Raw genomic sequence first — 25,847 nt, forward strand, 5'->3', positions numbered from 1 at the left:
TTGGACGATGTCATCAGCACTGAGGCATGTCAGTGCTGTAATGCAGCAGGACCCCAGCTACACACACTCATATTCAGGAGCACAGGGCTAAGACCGTTTGTGTGACACAAAAGCATTCAAGGGCAGTCAAGGTTTGCACGAATGAAGTCAAATTAGTGTGAAAGAATGGCCAAGCACTACAGGCTCAAGATCACTGTCCCCAATCCTGATTCCTGTCCTCTTTAACCCTGATCCAGTTTCTCACAATCCAGATTAAGTGTCCCAAAAGTCACAAGCAGAGAGCACTAAAGCAGATGCACATCATCCCTTAATGCCCATGTGATGCAAATCTGATTAACACAAATGTCAACATCATCACAAGATTAGGAATTACAAAACACACATTTACTAGCATGATTTTGTTTATGACATAAAATAGAAGCTTCGCAGAAAGAGATCTGATCAATTCCAAATACTAGATATTCTGAATGGTGATTTTGAAATGCAATAAAATCAAGAATCTGTGATTTGTTCATTCTATTTAACTTTTATTTAATTGACAAAAGTACAAAGAAAAGATTTCCAAAGTTTTCACTGACCAACATAAATGTAATTTGTAAATATGAACAAATTAAATTTTGATGGCTGCAACACACTTCGAAAAAGTTGGGACAGAGACACGTTTAACACTGTGTCACATCAACCTTCCTTTTAATTACAATTTTTCATTGTTTGGGAATTTAGGATACTTAGTTGTTAAAGTTTTGCAAGCAAAATTTTTGTCCGGTCTCGCTTGACACAAGACATCAGAAGATCAGCAGTCTGTGATCGTCGTTGTCTGAGGCTACGTTTACAACGATGTAGTCAAATAGGAAAAGTTTTTCTCTTGCATTTTAAAAAAGTTTCACGTATACTCGAGAATGTTTCAAAACGATTCACATTTACACATATCCACAAAAACGGCCAAAAACGCTGTATTATGTATGCCAGGCCAGTAGTTGGCGCTGTCACCTTGTTAGTAAACTGTACCTGTAGGGAAGTGCCAATTATATGTTGTATATGATGTGTCTCTGCTGTTGGTTGTAATATTGGTGAATCCACACTTTGCTGAAGAAGCGTCAGCAAACTCTTGAGCAGGAGCAACAGTACCATGTACTCCACCAAAGTTTTGTATATGTTTGTTCGCGCCTGCCTTTAAAATCCACACGTACTGCGCATGTCTACATACCTAACACGTACTACGCATGCACATGACATCACAGTTTTCAAAGATTCCCGTTTTGGGTGACGGTGGCAAAATATGTGTTTTCAGTCCCCAAAACACATTTGTCAGGTAAACAAACAGGCAAAATGCATAAAAAGTTTCCCGTTTTTTGGCTGAAAACATTGTGTAAACGGCCCCTGATTCTCCTTTTCATGACTGGTCATGTAGGCCACTCTGTGTCTACGAAACCACGTTGTTGTAACACATGCAGAATGAGAGCTGACATTGTCTTGATCTAATAACCATAGACTTCCCATGAAAGACATCATCTATACGGCAGTATATGTCTCTGTAAAATCCCAGTATATTCCTCCATGTCAATAGTACCTTCACACACATGCCACTCACCCATGCTCTTTGCTCTGCTGCACCCCCATACCATTACAGACATTTGCTTTTGCTTCTGTCACTGATGAAAGTCTGGATGGTCCCTTTGGTCTTTAGGACTGAGAAATCGAAATCATTGGATAGAATTGATGTATGCCTTTCTCCTAGAGTAACAGATACTCATGTTGCATTTCTTGATGCAGCAGCAGACTGAGGTAAATTACAGTGGTTTTCTGAAGTACTCCTGAGCCCATGTGGCTATATTTAACACCGCAGCATGATGGTTTCTTATGCAATGCCATCTAAGGGCTCAAAGGTCAAGCACATTCAACTGAGGTTTCCTGCCTTGCCCTATATGTACTGTGATTTCTCTGGATTCCCTGAATCTTTTCACAATATTATGTATGGTACTTGGTGAAAGACCAAAATTGTTTGCAATTTTACATTGCGAAATGTGATTTTTGATTTGTTAAAAACTCTCGTGAAATTTGGCACAAAGTGATGAGCCATGATCCAGCTTTGCTTGTAAAGACTGAGATGCTGCTTTTATACCCAAACATGATACCCTGACATATTACCAGTTCACCTGCTTACTGTGAGCTATTTTTTTAAAAACATTTTTGTGGTTGATTTTATATAATTTTTTCTTTTTTTTTTCGTCTGTGTAAAATTTTTTGGAATGTGTTGCAGCCGACAAAAACAAAATTTGTTCATATTTACAAAATACATTTATGTTGGTCAGTGAAAACTTTGGAAATCTTTTCTTTGTACTTTTGTCAATTAAATAAAAATTCAAGAGAATTAACAAATCACAGATTACTGATTTTATTGCATTTTACAAAACGTCCCAACTTCTCTGGAATTGGGGTTGTAGTGTATACAATTAGCAATATTTTCATACAAACAGATCAAACATGACATTTCTGAACACTGACAATCCTCTCCAGCCGAACTTGAGAATCAGTTTGACCCAAGAACGGTGTTGTAAACCAGATCACCATACTGTTCAGAAGCCTGGGGTTAGTATAATTTTTAGTGGTTATGAATTTGGTCCAAAAATGAATGAATGAATGAATAATTGTACAATATTATAACAATTTAGAATCGCTTTTCTATTTTATTCCTCTGAAGGCAAAGCTGTATTTTCAGCAGCTATTACTCCATCTGATCCTTTATAAATCTTTCTAATGCTGATTTTCTGTTTAAAAAAACATTTCTTATTATTATCAATGTTGAAAACAGTTGTGCTGCTTGATATTTTTGTGGAAACTATCAGGATTCTTAGAACAGCCTTTATTTAAAACAGAGATCTTTTGTAACTTTTTATATTATTTTACTGTCACTTTTGATCAATTTAATGCATCCATTTCTTTCAAAAAGAAAAACAAAAACAAAAAGAAATACACTTTTGAATAGCAGTGTGTATCTGAATGAATAAGTGGGAAATAATACTTCCAGAGCTTGTTTTTGGATATGTGTGTCTGTGTTCATGGGGTGTGTACTCCCAAAATTCTGTGATCCATTGGGTGTGTAATTAATGCCACATGCCTGATGTCACTTAATGAAGAACCATCTCAGTCCTGCTAAGAAGAAAAGTTTGAGTCTAAAGTCTGTAGTCAAAACACACAGTGTGTCACCATTCTCTGATTATGCGACAGTACAAAATATCACCCTGCTTCTGTCAATCATTTCAAAACAATAGACATTTCATTACTGTACTACATGAATGGTTTATGCACTGTGACAAGGTCACATTGGTTCTTATTGGAAAATGTGCCAAAATGTTGTTTGTCCACTACTGAGCTAAAAGGCCCAGCTGAATTCTGGGTTTGGAAGAGGAAGACGGGAGGTAAACTTCCATGTGAGGAATGGGGATGATTGGTGGAATGCAGGAAAAACATCAGGGAACGGGGTGGACTCGCTATGTGTCCCGTTGCTACTTCCATTGTTGACATTTTCCTGAGGCTTTCCCTTTTCCTTCCATTCAAACCACATTCGGAATATTATGTGACCTTAAGACTGAAAGGTTGGAAAACCTTGGGACTCACCCAGACCCTGAAGCAAATTTCACACTGAGCTTCTAGTGGTTAATAAATATGCATAAATGCATAAATACGCAAGGTTTTTGTGAATGCATTAATGTATCTATATTCTACACAACAAAACAAATGCTGCAAGCACAGTTTTTTTCTCTTTAAAGCATCTGTTTGCTCCTGTTGATCTGCTCCTTCATGAATCTCTTAACCATTTGCTTCCATCCATTTCAAACCACTGAAGAAGAGGAATAACAGACAGGAAGGAGGAGAGGTAAAGATGCATTTCCACTCAGCGCATGCAGCCAGGAAAAGCTCTCAGTGTGAAAAATGACAAGTGCAGTGTGTGTGTAAAAGAATGGGGTGGACAGGGGAGAGGTGTGGGAAAGATGTTCTGTCTTATACTGACACCTTTTCCCGTCATCCTCCTGTCAGAGTCAAATCACAACACATTATAAAACTCTACCTGAAAATTTGAAGAACAACAGATGGAAAAAGTAAGTGCTTTCAGAGTTAAGACATACGACATGTCGTTTTCCTCATACGTCATAACCACAAAACCTTAGAAGTATAGAAGAATAGTTTTGGGTTCCACAAAGAACAAAAACCTAGATGCTGCAAAGAACAACTGTAAAAGTTTTATTTTCAAGACAAAACTAATAATACATGCAACACACAACACTTAGAACTTGATCAATCTATTTCTTAGGGATGACCTGATATTTAAAAATAATCTGATTTGATATTTATTCTATGGTTTGGCCTATGACCAGTAAATATTATTTCTAAAATAAATATTTACATGTATTTTTTTATTATATAAAATTATTAAGCAGCATACCTCCTAATCCGATCTCATGAAAGCACATTTCAATGGCTCAATTTTGTGTTTGTATTTGGCATAAGATTTATATGCAGAAATTGTATCATATGCACACAAAAACTGTATAACATGCATGTCAAACACATGCATATTGTTCACACACCAAAGTCAGTTTCAGCGTACAAATAAAATGCAAATTACAAAACAAAATCAGGGCTATTGATACTCATTTTCATGAGACCGGCTCTAACTGTTTTTAATGTTGTAAAGTGTTATATATTAATACATTAAAATAATTCAATTACTAAATTTATTAAAATATATTATATATCAAATATATGAAAAATCCATCAATCTTAAAATTCTACACTATTTTGTCTAAATAAATGAGTGTGAATTGACAATAATTAGACTAAATAATAATAATAATAAAAAAATGGTCTAATATGAAACAATATGGTACCAAAATATCAAGCATCCCTATATAAATAAACCCAAACTGGCTTTCAGCTATTTCTTTTTTTCTACTCCATCTAGCTAGACTCACTTATCAGAACGTATCAGAGGATCTGGCACAGAAAGAGAAAACAGAGGTCACGAAGATAATAAAGATGTTACTTTAAAATTGAATTTAGGATCCTTCGCTTCAGCATCTGATAGCTGGCCAGATGCATTAATCTATTCCGGCATGTCAAGTTTCACCTAGTTCATTCAGCTGCCTGCAAACATATTTATGGCTCAGACACATTCCAGTTGCATGAAAACGAATAATCATGTAACCACAGCCAAATAGGCCTTATGGAAAATCATATCCTTCCTAGCAGCCAGTAAGCCTTTTCCAGTGAAATTGCCCTCGATGCAGACATCAAAAATTCATCTGTTGAATTAAGACCAATCCGCGCAGCGCAATTTTGTACATTCGTGCTAACAGCTGATTATAAAGTGGAAAAAGATAAGGTGTCATTAGCATATGGTTAGCGCAGATAAATGAGGAAAAAAGAACGAGAGACAAAGTGAGATGACATAAAAGCATATAAAAAGGTCCTGACTATTAGCAGTTAGAGGGATTTCATCCATTTTTATTAAGATTAGCCAAGTTTAATACTCAAAGACTTACTAAAGACCAAACATAATTAACTACTCAACTCTTACACTCTCTCTCACACACATGCTCGTGTCCGGTTTAGATGAAAAGAGCACATGGATGATGAATCTGTAATTATAAGATGAAAGCAGGGACACTCTAAAGGATTATATGATGTACCATAAACCCTCAGAAATGATGGAATAACTGACTGTTTTTTTTTTCATTCATAGAGGAGACAGAATTATTTCAATAACTTTTTGCTGGTATTTGTTATGTAGGTATTTAAATTAATAATATAATATAATATAATATAATATAATATAATATAATATAATATAATATAATATAATATAATATAATATAATATAATAGATATCATTACATTTTTTAAAAAAACTTTTACAAGGACACTGTTTTAAACAATGTTGAAGAAATATTTCTTGAGCACCAAATAATCATATTAGAATTATTTCTGAAGGATCATGTGACACTGAAGACTGGGGTATTGGATGCTGAAAATTCAGCTTTTTAAAAGATATTAAAATAGAAAACAGTTTCACAATTTTACTATTTTTACTGTATTTTTGATCAATTAAATGCAGCTTTGTTGTACATACAAGACTTTAAATATTTAAAGAATCTTACTGACCCCAAAAATTTGAGTGGTAGTTTACTGTAATTTTGGACTAGATTTTACATTTAATGGAGAACATGAGCATTGCTAGCTTAAAGTGTTTTCAAGTCTGTGGTTTTCCCATGAAATTGGGCTACTTTTATACTGCTGCCACAGTTTGTTTTTACTATGCACGTTGAAGCGAAATTTCACACCCTTCAGGAATTTGATTTTAACCTAAGCGGAATCCCCTGGAAGGAGGTTTGGCGCCCCTAGAATAGTAATTTTAATTTAATTTAATTTTATTTAATTTTAATAAAAAAAATTGTTTATGTGTACTGCGTTAAGCTAACTGAGACTTGTTATAGCACTTGCACATCATTGCTCTTTTGTTGATTTTGATTGCTTCCAATGTGCTCATTTGTAAGTCGCTTTGGATAAAAGCATCTCCCAAATGACTAAATGTAAATGTAATTTGGAGCGATTTTAATAGCCATTTCCACCCAGAATGTGGTTGGGTTAGTTTTGATTACCAGTTGGGCTGGTTTTGTTATGTAGACCTGGCAACCCTTGATAAGCCATGATGTTAGTGTGTTGTGGGTGGCTTGCTAGGTGGTTGCACAAGTCAAAAAGGACCATCCAAGTATGATATACTAGCCAGTAGACATGGTTTGGGTCTATCCTTTAAAATAAATTTATAGGATTTCTCTGCAATTCCATCATTTGGCAGGCCAAATTCCTGTCCAATAGCATAAAAGTTATAGCACACCTCTAATTCAGCGAGATGTGTGTTTTGAGGCATCATTCATGTCTGTAGGACAAACGTTGCAGGACAAGTTATACACAAAGATTTTAGTCAAATCTGTCTTGGACTGCAGTGACATCAGCCTCCGGTCTGACGTGAGTGAAATATCTGCTGCCTCTCTTTCAGTCTTGGTGTCATTTGCAGGTGATCTGCTGTTGACTGCCTCAGTGGTTCCCATGGCAACGGTTAGCCTGTGGGTTACAGGTTAATCTGAGGAAAATAGTACAGGCTTCCCCATGCATTACTACCTGTGGGGATGTGAACGGTGCAGAGACAAGGGCACATGGCTGATTCTTTGAGTCTCAGAAGTCTATGCTTTGATGCTTCTAAGAAAATGCTGACTCTATATTTTAGTTTGTTAAGTCACAGGGTTTCAAACTTTTTAATGCATGATATTATAAAGACAACCTGTTTTCAAAATTAAATTTTAAGGTTATTCAATTGTCAGTGTACTAAAGCCAAAATAAATGATTGAAATATTATCTGGAAATTATTTTTATTTTATTTTGTTTTATATTTGTTATCGTTTTTATTTGTTATTTGATTAATCATCAGAAAATGTGCTAACTAGGTATCAAACCAGTAAAAAGCAATAATTACAGGAAAATATTCCATTTAAAAAAAAAATCAACATGAAGTTTATAATTTTTATAATTTTATTTTACTTTTTACTTACAATATATATATTTTTTTCTCACATTTCCCAACCCCCCTCCCCATTTATTTTTCCAATAATGACCACCCATCTGTACATTATTCTCAAATGTGTTTTGGACAGAGCTAGCTAACAAGCAAGTGCAGTAGTTTTTATTTATGTAAGCTGTTATAAGAACCAATAAGAAGATACGTAACCACAGTCTCCCAGGATTTGCCTTTAAACTATTGATATTCCATGTCGCAACAGGGAATTGCATTTAACTTTATGGGATAATCAGTCTCACAGCAAGCCATGCAGGCAAACCATGGACGGCTGATGTAAGATCACCAGTCTGGGCCCTCCATTCAGATCATAAAAGAGCAAAAACAAAGGCCATCCATTCATCCAACATTCCGTCTTTATATGGCAAACTATAAAAAAAAAAGAACCTTAAGAAGCTGTACACAGGCCAAGCAAGCCAGCAGGTCATGCTTATGTAAGTTGTGGGAAGCCTCATTCCTCACCAAGCCGTGAGGTAATAGCAGTGGTGAACTGTCACTTTCCCGCCTTCCTCAACTGAGAGAAAGAGAAACAGTAAAAGAGAAAGCAGAACTGAAAACTTAAGTATGACTTTTTTTTAACATAGGCTCGTTGGGAAAAATGCCTCCACCCACATTTTAGCAAAAACTCAAACATAGCCTACCTAAACATACATACAGCCAGTGTTAATTTTGACAGCAAGTTTTGATTTAGTTTTAGTCATAGTCTTTTGACTAAAATGCCATTTAGTTTTAGTCATATTTTAGCCATCTGAATTGTTTTTAGTTTTAGTCTAGTTTTAGTCGACTAAGTATCATAAGATAAATGACTTGGACAATAACAACTAGGCCTAAATTAGGCTGCTGTCCCTTTAAAACCTATTGCACAGCTGCAATGGATGCAAAGTACTGATACACGTTCTCCATACTGCTTACGTTCACTATAAAATAATCATGATAATGTTTTTACATGAATACTCGTCAGAATGGACAATTCAACGTCATTTTGTGGGTAATTCTCCGTTCATGTGACGTGAAAGAGTACTCATGCTGTGAGACACGTTTCTGTGTGTGTATGTTTCAGTGTCTGTGCTCTGAAAACCAGACCGAATTGAGATCTCTCTTGCGTCGTCAGATTTATCCATATGTCTCCCTAACATTTTCATCTCGTTTTTATTTGTTGACGAAAATGTCAATAGATTTACGTCAATAAAAGAGAGTTTTAGTTCATTATCGTCTAATTGTTGTCGGTGAAAAAAATGACGTTGATGACAATTATGACGAAAATTATTTGTCAGCAAAATGAACACGGCATACAGCTGACAGCAGTTTACAGCTAAAATAACCACAAGCGGAAGTAGATCACAACTTTTATTCCTTTTCACATTACAGGGACAGATTATTGATTAACATGACTTATTTTGTGCACTACCTTGTACAATGCCGCTCATTTCTGAACTTGTTCAATACTGTGGTGTTAAACTGCCTACTTAATATGCAGAAACAACTGGAAGTTAGCCATTTTTAGGTTCACTCTCCAGAAGAGTGTAAACAGTGGCACAACATTGCTGTTTGTTTGAGAATTCTGACCTGCCTAGCATAGCAACAGTTCAACCAATAGTGTGAGCTTTGGGGGAGGCTACTGTTTGTACAGCCAATGGGGAGTGTTTGGAAAACCTGTGTGAAAACAATTAGCATTTTTGCAATTTTGTTTTGAGGCAGTGGTTTTCTGAAGCAAAAATGATGGCTTTACAGTTTCTAACCAAGGGAGTGTCGTATGTAAATAGTTTCCTTTTCGAAGTGTAACTTTGTTGATTTACTGATCACTATTATGAGGCCAGCCTCTTCTAAACGCTACAAATTCTGCAAATGCTTCAGTTACTTGCAGCGTTTTGATCAAAGAGAAAAAGATTTGTCTTTTTACTGCGAGACTAGATAGAAGTACTTTCCCATTTTGAAAGAGAGCAGGATTAGATAAGTGTCGAGGAACCTTTGAGGAAGTTTGTTAAATGAGGGCGATTCAATTAGCGATTAGTTCCTATCTCTCAGCCAGGCTTGTATAAAAGGGGCATGTGCTCTCAGACAGGATTAATATTTAATGGAGAACTGATGGATGAAGACTCCTCTGAGATGGTGCTACAGGTGTAGTTGTTCAGAGCTCAAGAACAGAGGAAACACACTAATATCGTGTGCCGAATCGAAGAGCAAAGGCGTAAGGAAAATAAATACTCTACTGAGAGTAAAAGGTTAAGTCCATCTCAATTGAGGCAGCTGTTTCATCTGGCTCTCGCAGATGGTTCGGTGATTTTTGCTATGACATCATTGTCTTGCCTCTTATTTTCTTATTCTCAAAGACCGCTGAATGTTCTGCAGGAAAATTTGGGTGGGAACACAGTGAGAGGCATTTCTGGAAAGGACTGGACAATGTAGGATAAAATGACTCTGTCAAAAGCCGACACAACATTTTGTGACGTGTTTTACTCCAACTAACAGCAGCTAACATACAGTATATTGCAGTTCATATCAACCAATAGTGTTAGCATCACTGCAGCATGCTATCATGTCATTGGTTTCCGTTTCTGACAGCCAGTACGACACAAATTTTACACAAAAAAAAACAAGAGTTGGCAAAATCCACCAGTTCTAATCTGTCTGGTTGGCCACTAGGCAGCTTATTTGAGTCTGGATGCATAAGTTTTTATCAGTCCATAAAAGTTTACCAGGCTGCTACAATAGCTCCATTCACATCCAAGTTGTTAATTTAATTTCTGTGAAAAATTGGAGGACTGCAGAAAAACGTTTCCATCCCATGTGTTCAAGACAACAAAACCAAGGAAATAAATGCAAAATATTTAGTCACACTGCTTTTTTAAGAGCATATAGGAATTTATTAATGTTTTACTATATAAAACATTCATCCACTTCAAGTGAGCATATAGGTTTTTAATGCACATTTTCACCACATATTGGTGTTTCTTTTTGGAATTTCTATGCAATATCCCCAAATTTACATAAAAGTACATGGATTTTAACACAGCTATTGAGTGCTTCCTTGCACAAAGACAGCTGCATCAGTATTTGCATATTCAAATGAGCAGTTGCACATCAATCTATTATTGTGGTACTATTTTGATATCAGACCCATAGACATCACATTAAAAGCACTATTACATGTTGATCAGACAACTAGACATGTGCTGCAGTTTTTGGCCAGAATATGCAGCATAATGATAGTCTGGCTTGTAAGACTCGCATGGCACATTCAGTCTTCTGGGCCTCAGGCTCCAGACTCACAACACTATTGAAAAGACCAGCTTTTAAAGTCAGCTAGCTAGACCAGCATCATGCAAACATAAATCTGTGTGTCTAAAATGGTCATTTGAGCAGGGAACTTCAAATAAAAGCCTCTGATAGGACAACACAATATTCCCCTAGTGGACCCACTAATAAAACAACTAGGTAGGTAACTTATTTTGGCACTTCTGATTAAGAATGACTACTGTCAGCTTAATCATAATGATAAGTTCTGTCATGACAACACCTGGAGAGTTGTAACATACATGGCAACGTTAATGTGTTTGGTCTTGGCGGAATAGATCTTGTTACTGCCAATACATCCACAGACATGCGGTTGCAACATGTAAGAAATACTGCTGCTGCACATATAACATGAAATAACCCCTGTGTAGAACATACATGAAATTTCCCGCATAACAGATCTATACAGGTGGAGCTGGGGAAGGCGGAGGGTTTCTGAAATGTACTGCAACTGCTACAGCAAGCACTAGCCGAGTATTTGAATGTTGAGCAGCAAGCTCATTAGCAGCGGATACAAAAGGAACCAATCAGCTGCACCATGTGAATAATGATGTGATTATATCAGACTGAGTTAGAACCTATCAGCCTGCGCCATCTAGAGTTTCATGACAGAAGTTTGCATTTATACCACTTAAGAACAAGATAGCTGGGAGGCTGTGGTTACTAAATTAAATTACCTGCTAGTGAAATAAGCATAAGAACTTGAATATTTACTAGTTGAGTGCTTTCTTTAGCAGGCTGTCTGCAAGGATAAGAATAAGTAACATCCTCTGCCCAACTGTTAAATGTCTATTACACTGGCCTCATTCCCTGGCTTCTGAATCCTGAGAAACACACACATGCTCAAACACAGGTCCAGAAGCTTCCTCATCATAAAATTGAGGTTCCAGCTATCAGCACAACTGAATTATACTCAAATTTATATCCAGCATCTCTGGACAAACAACCTTGAGAGAAAAGCTTTGATATTCCTTCCAGACACGCATGGGATGTGGCCCAAGACCTCCAGATGCAAATCTACTTAAACAGCATGGAGGGAGAAACTCGGAAAAGTTGTCACTACCCAGAGGAATTCTGGCTGCCGACATAACTCTGAAACCAATGAGTTCAGATTTCACTTGATTATAAATAAAGTCAATGGCATCCAAGTAATTTGCATCTGACAGGCGTGGAACGGGATCTCATGAGATGGTCGTTAAACATGTTTACAAATCTACGGAAAGAAGAGTAAATAATCAAGAAGGCCAATGATGGGTTACAATGGAATGCCAATAGAGTGATAAGAGGGAATTCTCAATGGGGATGCATTGTCACAAATAATATTTTTGTACAGTTCTGTGGTTGCACAATTATAGATAGAGTGCTCAATGACAGTTGAGTAGTTACTTTCCAAGCAAACACGAGATCCGCAATATTGCCATTTGTTTGGTCAAAACGAAACTTTCCTTTCTGAAAGAGAAAGAATTGAATGCAAAAAGTTTCACACCTAAACAGTTTTATTAGGTACCAGAATGTTTTACAAGAAGATTTTACCATGATGACCAACCACCGTGATGCATGTCAAATATTTCCCAAAACATTTCAGAGACCCTCACTATGCACAAATGCCTCCATATCCTTCCCTTATATACAATAATAAAATATGAGAAGCATTGTAGACTATCAACCGGAATGAATAAACACAGGGGGAGGAAGACTATAAACTTGCTGAATTGTAAAAGTAATGGATACGGCACTAAGGACGCAGAGGTTTGGCTGTGGAGTTGGCATTTGTGTTTTAATTACGCTCTAAACATGTCTCAATAAAAGTTTTTTATGTTTTTAAGGTTTTTAATGTGCTACAGAGGCGAAGTGGAACTGAACGATGTTTCTAATATCCCTTTACAGCTCTTTAAGCATGAGGAAAGAGAAATAGAGAGCTTGTGTTACTCACCCTATTTGCCCTGTCCAGGATCATACATCCAAACAACAACCGAAGCGTGAACAAGGGAGCAAGAGAGATTGAGACCCACTCCGCCTGCTGCTGCGGCAGGGAAAGTTTTTTCCTCGCTCCAGGGCTGCTCCTGTTCTCCAAACCCTCAAACTCTCTCTCTCGCTGACACTTCCTGTGCTGTCCCTTTACACCAACTCAAATCACTCCCCAAGACTCAGCCAAGGAGCATTGTTTAGACAGGACGTGTTGTGTGAGCGTGTGTGTGTTTTCGATTGTGTGTCGCGATGAATGCGGTTTTTGTAACTCTCTTGGCACTCCCTCGAGCCTGGATCACCTCATTGCAAGAAGAAAAAGAGGGGAATGGAGAACTTAGAGAAGAAAAGAAAAGGAGATGTGTGACAGAGAGAAAGAAAGAGCCACTGATGAAGAGTGAAGTGAGAGAGAGAATCCCTTAAGCTAAAGCAAAACATGTGGAGGACTTCCTGCTACGGAGCCCCCTGCAACACAAACTGGAGGGCCGCATGTTCTGTGTGTGCGTCTGTGAATTTAGAGCTTCCTCTCAAAATCCCTCAGCTTGCTGTTAGAATCAGAGCCAGGTTTCAGTCGGTCTTAAGTGAGCACAACAAAACATCTCCAAAACACACAACAGATCTGTCCCAGAACCAAGTGAGCTTTGCATACTGACTACATAGACAGCTGTCTTCTAAGACAGCATCTTAACTGTCGTGGAACATCATAATTGAGCAATTTGGATCGCTTTACATAGGTGGCATGTCCATATGCTGCATAAACAGCATGAGACTCAAGCTGAAATCGTTTTTGATGTTAGCATGTTGCTGAAATACCAGCACAATACTAGTGATGCACCGAAATTTTTGCAACCTAAAATACAGCAAAAACAAACAAGAAAACAAAATATTACATTTTTGCCAAAATAGTCATGGAAAGAAACAGTTAGCACTTCTTTGATGACACATTTTGACTGTGTCAGCATCTATTTTGTGCAAACAACATGGAAAAGTTAAAACAGGTAAACATGTCAGCAGTCTGGATGGGCTCCACCATTATCAAAAAGATTCTAAAGTAGCAATATATCACATTTGTTCAGCTGTAGTATCGAGAGGAGGGTTACTTTACTACGAGTGGTTTATCACATTTGAACACCATTTCAAGTTAATTTACCCAATTCCACAAATTCAATTTATTTATTTATTTATTGAAAACTTTTTGTTTTTGGTAAAAAAAATAAAAAAAATACTCTACAAAACGCATTTATTAATTAATACAATAGTTTTCACTACTGAATGAATGTGAGTTTATTTCAATGTTTTCTGTGATTGCTTTTATTGTGAAAGATACATGTGATGCTAAGCTAATTGCATGACACTTTAGGCATAAAACACTTATCACAAATATAAGATAAAGTAATACATTTCTAATGACACTGAACTATTTCTATCAACGTTTTACGATTCTTTATGAATTTGAGCTTGTTGCAATGCATTGTGGTATTGTAACGGTGCTTTAGGCTTTTGCCTAAAACAAGGAGCTTGGGATGCAGCATAATAGAGATACCAAGCCTTCATGTTGAGAGCTCCTTTAAAAGTTTTGGAACAAAGCACTGGAGTGTTTATGTATGTATGTGCGAGTATGAGGGTGTGTGTGTTCAACTCACGTCACTGCCAGACAAACTAAAAGAGGGGAGGAGTAAAGAGGGAATGGAAGGCGGATGGTAAATAGTGGAAAAGACATAACTGTCCTTGGTTATCTGCAAAACATAAAACACTCAGCAGACGCTGAAACACTCAGCCCTGCCCCCAAACACTCATGCACATACTAAGGCAAACACACACACACACACACTCAGGCCCGGATACAAAGTCATGTGGATGTCAAGAGACGCTTGTATATGGCACGCTCGTGTGCTTCTGCAAACACAACACAAACAATGAGAAGAGTGTGCTGTCAGCTACAGTAAAGAATAAAATAAAATAGAAATATTCCATATGCAAGCAAATAATTAAATAAATAAATAGTAACATGTTCATACTTTTAGTTTATAGCATAAATATGCAAACTGGGTTGTGCTAAATTCTGTTCTTTAAACCAAATCAGTTCTTCCCTCACAAAATGTAACCCACCTGAACCCAAACACACATACACACACCCACAACATATACACACTTTATACCTTCCTACAGGTCCTCTCTGTCCAGTAATACAGAACATGCCCGCTAAAACAGACTATCCAATTTATTCTCACTATATAAGATAAATCATGGGGTGTCATGAAAAATTAACATGCTAGGGGGTTTAGAATTGCAAACTGACAGCAAGAGGGCTTAGCTGAATCAGTATCTGCTGACAAAAACAAACCTGTAAACATACACAGATGACAACAGCTATTTTACCTCTCACTCTCTTACACACCTTTCTTCACATCTTCATTAAAAAAAACACACACACCACACACTACAGAGAACTCACCTAAAACACTATAGACCCAGCAAACTTGGAAAATATTTGCTTTGTAGCTGGAGGGTGTCGCTGTGGTAGTCAAGAACAAGCACAAGAAAAGCTGAGAGCAAACAGGCAGAGGGCTGTCTATTGCACACAATATGTTTAATTCTTTGTATTCTGTTGGAGATCTGACAGCCCTGTGGGCCTGTCGGTTTAGGAACACAATATGTATGCAGATGAATTCTTCTTAACTTACTTGTATTGAAGTCTATATAAAGTGTTAAATATAGTGGTTAGTGCTGTAATGAAAGGCTCTAGGTTTAAATCCCTGTTATAATAATGAAGAAACAAACTATTAGGGCAATTGTTTACTGTCTAATCCTAAACTGTGCGATTGAATAAAAGTAAAAAGAAAAACCCAATACATATATATTCAAAAGAAAGACTATTTAATAAAGTATATATTTTTTATATTTTTTTATATTTAATATTTACATTTGAAACATAACTGAATGAATTTTAAGCCTGGGTTTTAATTGTACAATAACACATTACTTACACAATACACATAGTATTTACATACTTTGCGATAATTCTTCCATTGAAATAAACATTATTGATCTATTAAATCATGAACACTACTGTTCAAAAGTTTGGGGTCAGTAAGATTTTTTAATGTTTTTTAAGACTGCATTTATTTATTTATTTATTTTATATTTTTGATAGTTTCAAATGTAATGTATAACTGTGATGGTATTATAAAATTATAAAAATCTTACTGACCACAACATTTTGAACAATATGTAGATTCATTCTTTTTGCTTGTTTGTTTAATGCATTTTATGCATGGGGGAAAAAAAGAAAAAATACTGCATACTGTATCTTATTAGAACACATATCTGTAAATAATGACTAAGATAGTTTATTTAACCTTCTGACCCCAACAAAGTTAATTAAAGGTGCATATCTGTGTGTGTGCAAATGAGTGAGTCGGAACACAACATTGTAAAACATGATGAAAGAGAGAGTGATAAAGAAAAAGGGTGGAGGAGAATTAAGTTTCTTCAATATACAGCCATACTTTAAATCAGTGAAACTTTCCAGACACCCAAGGAAATGGAGAAGAACCAGCCTGTGATGTCAGGAAATGAGGGCTGTTCAAACTTGCACTAAACGCCATGTTAAAACACTTCCATCTAATGCACATGGACACAAATTCAGATGAACTGCAGTGATTATTTCCAGCATTCCCAGCCACTGAGCATGCTCTAAATATCACTTTAAAACAGGCTACAAAAGTTCAAGAACTCACAGGAAAAGAGAAACAAAAAACACAAACAATGACAGCTTTTCATATGATGAGATCTGATCGGTGGTCCAAGAAGGCCTTCAGATTAACTATAACTCTGCAATTTTGAGTTTTTCCTTTAATTATGCTCAACATTCCATGATCCTCTGTCTCTACATGAGCCTGAAGGAATTCAGAGTCAGATGAGACGAGATGATTGGTCTGGCTGTCTGACTGATGATATCATAATGGCTGAACTCATTCTATTTCCTGAGTCTGATTATGGGGACGTTTATCAAATTCTAATATGCAGAGAGGCAGTTACTGACTTGTGAACCTAAAATGAGAAACTAACTTCCTTGTACTCTGCACACACACTAGACAATAAGCATGAAGGAGCTATAATTATAAGATTAACATTTACATTACATTTACATTTAGTCAGTTATCAGACGGTTTTATCCAAAGAGACTTACAAATGAGGACAATGGTAGCAATCAAAATCAACAAAAAACAATGATATGCAATAATGTAATTTATAATGTATTTTACACATGTACATTTACACACATCACATAATAGCCATGCTATTTTTTTCTTTTTAATTATTCTGTGTGTGTGTGTGTGTGTGTGTGTGTGTGAGTGTGTAAGAGGAAAGGAGAAATAAAGAGATGCTTTGTCATGGTTACTTAAATGGAATACCGTCGTGGTTAACGCTATCTGCACATAAGACTCCCACAATTATTCTGACATTGAAATAAGAGTGAAGATGAAGATGGAGGGAAAATAAGAGAAATATGAGAAGTAGTGAAGAAAGATAGAGATGACACTACCATTCAAAGATTTTATGCTTTCAAAACTAGCTTGTTATTGCTAGCTTCTCCAAAATCACCTACCCTACTTTTAAATGGTAGTGTCTACTAAAGCTATACATGTTATAATTTAGAGAAGGTATAAGAAGAAGTATAGATTGGAAGTGATTTTAGCATCTGCTATTATCTGGTCTGCAAAGCATGAGCAAAACACACACACACACACACACACACACACACACAGAGAGAGAGAGTTCAACTCGGTCAGCAAAACAATATGTCTCAACAAGTAAAGATTCCTCATCCGATCACCCAAACACACATTTTTCAGTACCTTTTATGGAGACAGTTGTTGATGATTCAGTCTGGCTCAATAGATGTTGGAGAGCTTTAGATGAGCACATGCTGATTTATAACAGCATGAATCTACACGCTGTCTTACGTCGTATATCAGCTTCGTTCTTCAGTAAATCAAAGTGCCGAGCAACTGCAGCCAGACAAATCACCCTCAGACCAGCCATGAAACTCGCCAATCAACATCAGGTACCATCTTAAAACCACTAATCATCATTATACAGATTGCACTGACGCCGCATCATATTTCAGCCCAGCCAAGTCCAACAGGTGTTTGTCAGCATATCCCTTATGAAAATGAAGTGCACCTAATTGTACTGAATGTGCACTTGCAGTGTACTTTGAATCTTAAAAGTTTATTTTTAAGTTAAGTTGTTACAAACCTATATATTTTTTTAAAGATATTTTAAATAATGTAACCAAGCAGTTGCTGATAGCCAATGCTTTCAATAGTATTTTTTTTTCAATAATATTTGGTAGTCAGTGGCTACCAGCATCTGTTTGTTTATTCATTTATGGGTAAACTATCCCTGTACTTAAAGAAAGCATATACTTTCATGACTCTCATGTTTCTTAATACACTTAAAGGGATAGTTCACCCCAAAATGAAAATTTTGTCATTAATCACTTACCCCCATGTCGTTCCAAACCCGTAAAAGCTCAGTTCGTCTTCGAAACACAATTTAAGATATTTTGGATGAAAACCTGGAGGCTTGAGACTGTCACATAGACTGCCAAGTAAATAGCAGTGTCAAGGTCCATATAAGGTATGGAAGTCGTCGTCAGAATACTCCGCCATCAGACGTACAATCTAGGTGTTATATAAAGTGACGGGAACACTTTTTGTAAGTGAAGAAAACAAAAATAATGACTTTATTCAACAATTCCTTTGTCAACAGTCTCCTCTGTGTCTCTCCATATCACCGTATGCTGTGTATGCTCTTCTGTGCCATCCGCGCCACAAGGATATGCTGTTTCTATGTGTATTTAGCTTTGATTTGAAATAAAACAGTGCATCCTTGTGGCGGATAGAGTATTCTGATGGCGACTTTCATACCATTTATGGACCTTGACACTGCTATTTACTTGGCAGTCTATGGGACAGTCTCAAGCCTCCAGGTTTTCATCTAAAATATCTTAAACTGTGTTCCGAAGACGAACAAAGGTTTTACAGGTTTGGAACGACATGGGGGTAAGTGATTAATGACAAAAGTTTCATTTTAGGGTGGAGTATCCCTGTAAGTACACTTTTATAATAATGTGAAATTACATGTTTTACTTTAAAGTCTATCTATCTATCTATCTATCTATCTATCTATCTATCTATCTATCTATCTATCTATCTATCTATCTATCTATCGTCTGTGCTATAATGTGAATTTAGCCATGAAAATAAGAAATTTAGTCCACCTATGACTGCAGGAGATAGTTCTTAAGCAAAGAAAAAAGTATAATACCGTATGTATAAAAACATAGATTTGAACTTGGGTTCTCCAACAACTGGAGAACAACCGTCCTGCACACTTTAGTTCCAACCCTGTTTTAACACACCTGTCAGTCATTATGAAGTATCCCTAAACACCTTGATTAGCTGGTTCAGGGGGTGTTTGATTGGGGTTGGAGCAAAATTCTACAAGGACGGTAGCTCTCCAGGAGCAGGGTTGGAGACCTCTAGCATAGGTAGGCCAAGTAACCAGGTTAAGTGGCTAACAGCATGCTAAAATGCCAGCAAACTAAGTGGTTAGCTTGCGAAATGTAAGCTATCTTAAAAAAGCTAACAAAGAATGAAAATGATTTTAAATATTTTACAATCAAGCACTGTATAAAGTTCTTTCACACAGTGGAATCGCTTTGGAATTGAATCCTAATCAAATTCATTGGCTGGATTATTCCACTTACTATACCCCTTCAGCTGTGACTAAATTAAACTGAAATTGACTGCTGTATTAACCAGAAATATAGGGCTTTTGTCACAACTTAATAATTAACTCTTTCCCCACCACTGACAGAATTTCCCGTCTTTCTGTCTTTTCACTCTTATTATACACATCTTCTGAAAGAGTACTGAATGTCTGGATCAAAACACAAGGAAGAAGACACAGAAACATGTGATCGCATATTTAAGCAGATATGCAAAATAATGCAATCATCAAACAAGCATGAATCAAATCCGGACAAAAATTTACAAGACTGTGCAAACTTTGGGGTGTTGATAGAAGCAGTCTCCTATTTTGATATTTTTTTATTTTTCTATTTTTATAAAAAAAAAAAAAAAAAAAAAAAAAAATTTTATGCTGGTGGGATAAGAGTTCAATAGAGACCAGATTCAAACCCCAATCTCCCAAATGAGCACCAGGGCTCAATGTATCTGGTGTGTAACAGCTACATCTCCAACACGAACCGCTTTATTTCAGGTTAGATTAGCTGTAGTCTAATTTAACAGATATATTTTGTTAAACTCAAATGAAATTCTAAAACTTTTCCATGGCTGTTGAAATTCACCACATGTATACAGTCCTTTGCCTCTCACCTTTAAAGAGTTCCCTTTTTCTCGCTCCATTTCCTTTTGTTTCTATTTCACCGGTCTCTCTGTACCAGGTGCATGTCTAGCCATTAAATGGCACGTCAGAATGAAGTGAAGAGAGAAGAAAAACGAAAAGAAAGAGTGTGTGCACACAACCCACACACAGTGCCAACATTTCAGGAAATCCCTTCATCTTTTCATCCTTGCTTAACCACTCTTTTCTTGAAACAAGGAGTCTCTTTAGGAGACAGCGTTCATTAGGTGTGTGTGTGTGTGTGTGTGTGTGTGTGTGTGTGTCTTTAACCCTCTTGGCTGACCCTAATAAGCAACCACACACAGCTTGCTGAATAGACTTCAAACAGAGGCGCTACTTTTAATCAGCACTGAGAAAACCAGCTCACAACCTGTTCAGAAAAAAGAGGGCAAGAAAAAGCGAGGGATAGAAGGAAAGAAAGAGATAAAAGGAGGTGGAGATAACTATATTGATAGACAAACAAGAAAAATGGCAACCTCAAACAAAATAGAGTGAGCAAATAGGCGATAGAAAAGACAAAGACAGAAGAAACAGCAACAGAACAAAAAGAAGACGACAAGCAGTGGAGAAACAGTCCATCCACTGCACCAGATTACGATTAAAAGTTACAATTTTCTGTCAGTACTGCATGTGTGGACCTCAAACCTGTCAGAGCTCATAGTCTTATAAGGGCTCTGTGGAAACTAGGGCAGAGAACACTGAATCTCCAATTAAGCTGCTACAAACTTGAGGAGAAGTGACTTTATAAGAGATTATTTGAATATTCACAAGAATATGCTTGGTGACTTGGCTCTAATGCATTAAAAGGGAGTGGGTCCATTAAATATTTGGAAAATTAAGCTACACTTAAATGAATGTCATTGCATTAGATGCAATTTATCAAACCAAATGACATTTATTATCTTCAAGCCAATCATTTAAACATTTTGAGTGTGGCCAAAAAGTTTTTTTTAACAACCAGGCAAAAACTTTGTTTATTTTGGCCAAATAGTATAGAATATCTGACATTTATCAGTTATCAGTCATAACATGAAAATAATCTTGATCAATTTAACTTGCATTGTAAATAATGATGCAACAGTTTCATTAACAGGAATTCCACCCTTGTGTTACTTTAACCCTTTGAGCAGTACGGTCCCACATATGGGATTTTATATTTCCATGACCCTGGGAGTACGGTCCCACATACGGGATTTTGAACGTTCGGTGATGTCACATAACTGACAAATTGAAACTGCTAGCTGGCACTTAGCCAGAGAGAGACGTGCACTTCTCTAGTCATATTATCACAACTATGCAGTGTTCTTAACATAGACTGTATAAAAACATGGACGTAGTGTCTGTGACGTCATCCGTAGATTCCTGAAGAGCATTTGTGAAGCATTTTTTGATCTTGGCAGCGCGTCACCGTGCGTCACTCCCGGATAATCGAAAATGGGCAAAAAGGTGGGAGCTGGTTGCTGAAGCCACACCCACCTAGCTCGACGGCAGTGTCAGCAGCGGCAATCCACCTGTCACTCAAGGGGCCACGCCCTTAATTATGCAGACCTTTAAGGCTTAATATAATTTAAACAGATGAGTTATAAAAAAATTCACCTCCCTCACAGTTGTCATGAAGGGCAAAGTTAGCTACATAGACAAAAATTATTTTTTGAACCAGGATGTAAACATGTTTTTTTTTCTGCTGTAAAGTTGGGCATTTTAACATGGGGAGTCTATGGGATTGACTCCCATTTGCAGCCAACCTCTAGCGGCCAGTTGACGAATTACAGTTTAAGTCACTTAACCTCACGAGAGAGATCAGGAGGTTGCCGCTTGGTTGCCGCTTGATACAAACCCGATTCCAAAAAAGTTGGGACACTGTACAAATTGTGAGTAAAAAAGGAATGGAATAATTTACAAATCTCATAAACTTATATTTTATTCACAATAGAATATAGATAACATACCAAATGTTGAAAGTGAGACATTTTTAAATGTCATGGCAAATATTGGCTCATTTTGGATTTCATGAGAGCTACACATTCCAAAAAAGTTGGGACAGGTAACAGTACATATAAGGAACAGCTGGAGGACCAATTTGCAACTTATTAGGTCAACTGGCAACAAGATTGGGTATAAAAAGAGCCTCTCAGAGTGTCAGCGTCTCTCAGAAGTCAAGATGGGCAGAGGATCACCAATTCCTCCAATGCTGCGGTGAAAAATAGTGGACCAATATCAGAAAGGAGTTTTTCAAAGAAAAATTGCAAAGAGTTTGAAGTTATCATCATCTACAGTGCATAATATCATCCAAAGATTCAGAGAATCTGGAACAATCTCTGTGTGTAAGGGTCAAGGCCGGAAAACCATACTGGATGCCCGTGATCTTCGGGCCCTTAGGACTGCACTGCATCACATACAGGAATGCTACTGTAATGGAAATCACAACATGGGCTCAGGAATACTTCCAGAAAACATTGTCGGTGAACATAATCCACCGTGCCATTCGCAGTTGCCGGCTAAAACTCTATTGGTCTAAGGGATGCTTTATGTAAACATTGTCGGTGAGCGTAGTCATTTTTTCTGTTCGAAGTCTCATTTAAAATGGACTGTGGCAAAGTGGAAAACTGTTCTGTGGTCAGACTAATCAAAATTTTAAGTTCTTTTTGGAAAACTTGGACGCCATGTCATCCGGACTAAAGAGGACAAGGACAACCCAAGTTGTTATCAGCGCTCAGTTCAGAAGCCTGCATCTCTGATGGTATGGGGTTGCATGAGTGTGTGTGGCATGGGCAGGTATATCCAAGTTCTAGAACAACATATGCTCCCATCCAGACATTGTCTCTTTCAGGGAAGACCTTGCATTTTCCAACATGACAATGCCAGACCACATACTGCATCAATTACGACATCATGGCTGCGTAGAAGAAGGATCCAGGTACTGAAATGGCCAGCCTGCAGTCCAGATCTTTCACCCATAAAAAACATTTGGCGCTTCATAAAGAGGAAGATGCGACAAAGAAGACCTAAGAAAGTTGAGCAACTAGAAGCCTGTATTAGACAAGAATGGGACAACATTCCTATTCCTAAACTTGAGCAACTTGTCTCCTCAGTCCCTAGACGTTTGCAGACTGTTATAAAAAGAAGAGGGGATGCCACACAATGGTAAACATGGCCTTGTCCCAACTTTTTTGAGATGTGTTGATGGCATGAAATTTAAAATCAACTTATTTTTCCCTTAAAATGATACATTTTCTCAGTTTAAACATTTGATATGTGATCTATGTTGTATTTTGAATAAAATATTGAAATTTGAAACTTCCACATCATTGTATTCTGTTTTTATTCACAATTTGTACAGTGTCCCAACTTTTTGGAATCAGGTTTTTGACTATAAAGTTCACTCTATTCTTCACCCGGTTCACCGGCCACTTATTACTTGTATTTCAGGAGAAATTGATGAATTCACGTGCTATAAATCCGACTGACGGGACTCTCTGAACTGCAGTGTAAACAAACATGGCGGTGCCCATCTCACATTACAGATCACGATCAAGATCATTTAGAAAGGTTTTTAAATGAACACTCATTTACACATATTTGTGAATCAGAATATCAGATTGTTCAGGTCATGGTAGGCTTTTGCCTCCAAAATGTATGTACAGTACTTAGTTGAAAGAAACCTGATTCGCTGTCAAGGCAACCAGTATTGAGAATGCCCACTAGCAACCTCATCGCCAGCCCTTGATGACAAAAGTCACTGCTAGTGTGAACGGGGCTTAAGAGGAAACATTCTAAAATAATGGTCACCTTAAAAAAAACTCACTCTGGGGGGACCACTAGAATATTTTAAACTCACCACTAAAAAAGGTTAAGTAACACGCTCTAGAGTCACAGCTGGGAGCTAAAGACTGGATTCCCATCCAGAAATAGTCACAATGGAAAGAAGGAACTATTTTAGACTATTCCTGCTACTGCAGATCCAGTGAAAACAAAGATAAAATAACTTATTGTTGATGGTCTATTCCTTCTCTAGCATGGTATGGAAATTAACATCTGTTTCATTCCGCAAAATGCAACTGTTCTTAATATCTTTGTTGGACTGAGACTATAATATTATATAAATAATTAGAAAATACTAAAATACTACTAAAATAACACTGTGAATTATAGTGTTTGAAATAATTAGCCCCCATTAAAAACAGAGAAACACATAGTGATGTGTGTCTGGACTGAAAAGAGGTTAAACCAAACAATATGTTTATCCAAACTAATTGCTTTTGAAGAAACACGATGAAAAATGGGTAGAGAGGTTAGTAGTTCATCCAAAATTGAAAATTTCTACATTTACTCACTCAAATTGTTATTCCAAAACTGTATAACTTTCTTGCTTCTGTGAAACACAACAGTACTTTTTGTACTTTTTCGTACAATGAAAGTGGATGGGGACTGGAGCAAAAAGGTTCAAAAAGGACAAAAAAAAGCAGCATAAAAATTATATATGAGGAACAGACTGCAATTGTATTACTCTTTTTCCACAGAAGAAAGAATGACATGAGGGTGAATATATTTGAGGGTGAACTTTCCCTTCAACACAACATGAGGGCCTTTCGCACCGCAGCCACCTTTTCATAGTACCAGAACTAATTGTGGAACTACCCATTTTTGGGAGCTTTCAAGCTGCAGAAATTTTTAGTACCGGACTGCCTTTTTCGAGAATCAAATTAGCTCCTACCCCGGAGCAGGGTCTAACTAGCAGAACTGGTACTACCCGTGACGTAAGTAGATTGGACAGATTGGACATTGATTGGACAGACACATTCGAAAACGCCCTCACCCACCATGATTTAAAATGCTGTGTAACATACTGTAAACATTGTGTCAACTTATTTTGCAAGTATGATGAACAGCGATAAATATACGGACGCTGAAGTGCAGGACAATGTACCAAATGTAGCACTGCCAGTAGTCATTGGAGATTCTTAGCCATCCTTTCCGTTCTTTCAATCACTTTACGTATATGTCGAAATTCCATGTCCATTATTGTGAAACCCACGAGACACAACAAAAACAAAGCTCCGATCACAGCGTCCTCCATCCTCCTGTTGTTAACATTTTTGTTCTTTGTTAATGTTGTTGAAAGCCGTGCACAAATGATATCGCTGTCGTCTGGCTTACATCACGTCCTAGTACACACTGTCGGTGCGAATGCAACCCCTTTAAATAGTACTGGGAAACAGTTCGTGCAAAATCGTCCCAGTACTTAAGTACTGTACATTTAGTTCTGGAACTAAAGTGGTGCGAAAGGCCCTTTTCAGTGCAGTCAAGAGCACTTTTCCCCTGCTGGAATAAACATCTTCAGAAGCTTTATCAACCACTCAGACAAACTCCCAGAGGTGTCTAGCTAATGAACGAGAATTTAAACACAGTTGCCCACGTTTTTATTGATTTCTGCTTAGGAGAGTTATCTCTGATGGACGCCTTAGGGCACTTGGACATACTCATGAAGAGGCACTTAACAAAAACGGTGACCACATAT

General features: G+C 37.1%; 1 protein-coding gene across 11 annotated transcripts in view; it reads right to left on the bottom strand.

The window, feature by feature from the left end:
• Positions 1 to 25,847, bottom strand: part of LOC109063041 (sickle tail protein-like) — a 134,962-nt gene that overhangs the window by 61,964 nt on the left and 47,151 nt on the right. The window contains exon 1 of one of the 11 annotated variants that reach the window (XM_042751820.1): positions 12,858 to 13,723. The exons of the other annotated variants lie outside the window; for them this stretch is intronic. The gene's annotated coding sequence lies outside the window, so the exon portion shown is untranslated. Of the gene's footprint in view, positions 1 to 12,857; positions 13,724 to 25,847 lie in introns of those variants that run through there. 11 annotated transcript variants of the gene reach the window in all.

The sequence above is a fragment of the Cyprinus carpio genome, chromosome B24 (assembly GCF_018340385.1).
Source record: "Cyprinus carpio isolate SPL01 chromosome B24, ASM1834038v1, whole genome shotgun sequence".
Lineage (NCBI taxonomy): Eukaryota > Metazoa > Chordata > Actinopteri > Cypriniformes > Cyprinidae > Cyprinus > Cyprinus carpio.